We start from the raw sequence: 4,344 nt of genomic DNA on the forward strand, positions 1-4,344 counted from the left end.
TACCACACACAGACTGTGCACTGACATGAGGACTCCGCTGCCGAGAGGGGGCCTTGAACACACCAATTGGGTTCTCCGGAGGAGTTTAGTCTTATTGACCAATCACAGCTAGTGATCCCCACGTGGGGACACTCACTACGCGGCTCTGACTGGTCGGTGGAACATAACCTTATATGTGCGCCATTTTGGATCAGAGCTAACGTTCAACGATCCTCCCGACAACTTGTTCAAAACAAAAGTAATATTTGTTTAGCTTATTGCCAATGTTTTAATCTTATGTTAGAATGTAAGGATGTCGCATGGTGTGTGATTTCTATTCAATGTACAAGACCGAATACAATTTTAGCAACAACTGTTTAAAGGAAAATAATGTTATTCAAAATATATGCTTGCATAACTTTTCAAAGAAATGGGCTGAGCTGGTATTTAAAATTCCTGTTTAAGATATATAAATAGTTAGAAAATGGATGCATTGAGTTTGATCATATGAAGGATATTTTTTGTGTCTTATTAAGATCCAAAACAAGAACACAATTAGAAGAAGGGCAAAAAACATTTAATCTGTCGTTGAATGTCTTTTGAGCGAATTGATCGGCCTATTTCTAACGAGACCTCAAGCTTCCACAAGCTTTCATATCAGCAGCACTAGGTAAGCTACAACACGTCTGCGCCCGAGGACACCAGCCTATCACGTGTTGCTCACTATGCACGCCCCCACGTGGGGTTTGCTTTCCTTTCACTGCCGTTTATCCAATGGCGGCGCAGCTGTCTTGCCATTGGTCAAAAGCTAGAAAAGCTGTCAGTCAGTATCCCATGATGTCAATTAAACCCACGTTGGCTTCGGCGCTGACAAATGCCTCTGCTACTCTCCCTCCTGCCGGCGAATAGTGCCTGGAATGGCTGCTTAATTAGCTTCGAATGGCTTTTCCTTCCAGCTCAAACAATCTGTCACTACCATGTGGTAAAAAGAGCCGTGCATGAAACAAAAGCAGGGGGAAAAAAGCTAGTAGGGGCTAAATATCAGTTTGATTTTCCCCTCCCCCACGAATAAATTTGTAATGCTGCAAAAACAAAGCTTTTACTTCCCTCAAACACTGGTTTGTTGGAGTCGTGTTTCTTCTCTCTTGTTATTAGAAGTAGGATATTTATTTGCGCTTTGTCCTGTTCTGCGAGGGTATTTCCCACTAGCAAGCCCTACAGTCGACAGATAGATAGGTATATATATATATATATATATATATATATATATATATATATATATATATATATATATATATATATATATATATTTACTTTGTTCTTACAAAATGCATAATGGACTTGTATAGGACTTGTTCATCAAAATGCCTCATGGGAGTTTTTTTGTTGAGGATCCGCCATATTGAGAGGACTCAAGAGAGTTGTAGTATTGTAAATCCCGAAATCAATGTAAACATACCATAACCTAGGCTTATTGCAACTGTTTTGCCAGGTCTCACATGAGAAACCCAGTAGCAGATTCATAAACAACGTCTTTCCAAAATGACAAATAATTTCACGAAAAGTACCAAATCATTACCGATAAATGCCACAATGCTTCCAAAATGGAGGCGGTCATTGGTTATGAACTTCACATTCGTATATTCTGATGGAATAGAGCAGTGGAAAGCACTGTATTATAAGTAGCCTAGTGCTTGGTCATTAATTAATATGTAAACAAAAAGAGTAACACATTCTGCTACATCCTACATGAAGGTCAGTGCGAAAAATAGAAATTCAACTGAAATGTCACAATGCTTACTCAAGCAAGTGTTCAAACATATAGGAGTTAAACATACAGGAGTGCAGGAGCCATAAAAGCAGGACTGGTCTGTTGTTTCGAATTCTGAGAAACTGCGTCAAGACAAGATTAGACAGATTTGCATAACCCTTGATCATAGTTGTCTCGAAAGAGGATTCACAGTCTTGTAAACATTTAACACGCAAAGAAGCCCTGGCAACAACCATTGACTCTTACATTTGCTTTTGTTTTTAACAAAATGTAGATGACAGAAAGGTAGACAGATTTCCAAATATATTGCGACATTACAAATGGGTTAAAAGTCATAGGCTACAACTATATCAAGTGAGCTGCAATCGGAAGCTGTTGCCTAGCAACAGTTACTTCCCTATTTATGGGATATGGTTGGAAGAGATAGTAGCTATATGTGCAGCTAGTGTGTGTGTGTGTATACACGTATATAATATAAATATACGCACACACACACACACACACACACACACACACACATAGATATGACCACCTTACACATCTTATGATTTTCTATTTTAGCAAAACAGTTTTGGGACATACTGCAAGAAATCCATAGCCAATATAAATTGGTTTTCTTAGAGATGCAATTGGTCTTTACAATTGACAAGCTGGGTCAAAGTTACACTGTTCCACCAATCAAGACATAGAAAATCTTTACTTGTAAATTGCTATTTGTAAAATCTCCCCCACCCACTGCTATCAGGGCATAGTAGCATCATTAATTATAAAGACTGTTGAATGCGTTCTGCATTTAGGTCAAGTAGTGGTTTAGCGATATTGACGCTGAGGTCCCTGGTATAGGTATGTGTAAGTCCAGTTTATGGATCGGTCAGTGGTCTCTCTAGGACCCTGCAAACACACAGCTACAGTAGATTAAATATGGCTTTGTCATCTCACTCTTGTTGGTGTTCTTCGGTTGTGTCACTCGTGCATGTGCACACACACACACGCACACCGCAAGCAAACACGCACAAGCGACACACATTCCAGCAGAAACAGAAAGCTAACACTTTTACTCCCACTCAATAGAGAAGTGGCCTAGATTAGGCAGCAACAAAGTAGTGGGCTTCACCACTGGGAACAGGGCGGGGAGGTGGTGGGATGGGGGTCTTCCACCCTTGTAGACCTCTGCACTGTTTATTTACACTGGAACCCCAGACGCTGCGAAGCTCCGCACCCTAAGGCACTATGCAAACATTAAGGCTATTTGTGGAGGTGGTTTTAATTCTACGCAGCGCTACGATTGGCTGCTTTCTCCCCTCATCTCTGTATGGGCATGGCCACTAGATTCCTGCAGCCCCCGGCCCCATCCCCTTCCCCTTTGTAACCCCTTCCTCCAACACCACCACCGACTCACACGGGCCTCAAAGTAAATATAACAGCTGTATATTTTCAATGGTTTTAGTGGCTGTTAAAGACTGAAATCCCATTTGTTCTGCCTATGCGGTACCGCGTTCTCTGTGCAAAACCAATCTCCAGTACCAAGACCACAGCCCCTGTGGCCAACCAACACTGCCTCCTTCCAGCTCTCCCTCGCTCGCTACAACGCCTTGATGCTTACCCAGATGGGGAAGCCGTTACGCACGCTTATCAAGAGGTCTTCGCCGTAATAACAAGGAGAAGAAAGAGGCTCCGGTATACAAAGCTAACACACTTTGCAGCAGGTGTGAAGGTTGTAAACCATGGTATGATGAGTCCCTTCTTCGGAGTGTTAACTCGATTTAGTGCGTTTTCTTGTTTAGTCGTCTCACCTTCGTGGGGCTCGTCTGATAATTAGCATCCATTAGAGGTATCGGGTCATCCACCTATGTCGTTTTCAAACACCACACTAGTGTAGTATGGCCGGTCGGGGCTTCTCTCCTGAGTGTAGCAGAAAATCAGGGTCTATAGTTCCATGGTGGTCTGGTCCGCGTAGCGGTCACGGCACCTTTTTTTGTAGCTCACCCGCTGTCTTTGGATTATTGACATGCTTTCCGTAGGCGAGTTGAGGCCATGAAAGGGGACACATTCCTGTCCACAATGGGCCCAGTAAGTGGCGTGGGGAGCCTGCAGGCGTGGACGGGGTCCCTCGACGAAACCCTGCAGCTCGTCAGCCGTGATCAATACAAACAGGATGAAAGGCCTCTCATCAAAAGAAACAAATGCAGACATGAGTACAGCACAAATTAGAACACGGAGGCCGTTGTTTCTGCTTTTATGACTGGGAGTGATAAAGCCGATAAAATCTGTCCATTTGTAATTTTTGTGTGTGGGAAGAGGTAAAGATAGTGGAATATAAAAGCAAATCATAGGTTCCGAGACACGGAATGAATGTATCTTCGTTTGTTGGAGCAAATACAAATCTCCACCTAATGTAGCATTTTACAGTTAAGTTAAAACCGTTCAGTTCTAATGTTGTTGAATGTTTCATTTGATATTAATGAGTTGGAAACTGATCTGCCACCTGGTTTGGCTTGTGATGTCAACGGTGGCTCCCATTGTGAGTGAGCGTGAAGCAAACCTGCAGCCGTGAGGCTCTTCAGAGAGCTGGTGTTATTTTTGGTGATTACAGT

The sequence above is a fragment of the Pollachius pollachius genome, assembly GCF_949987615.1.
Source record: "Pollachius pollachius genome assembly, chromosome: 5".
NCBI lineage: Eukaryota > Metazoa > Chordata > Actinopteri > Gadiformes > Gadidae > Pollachius > Pollachius pollachius.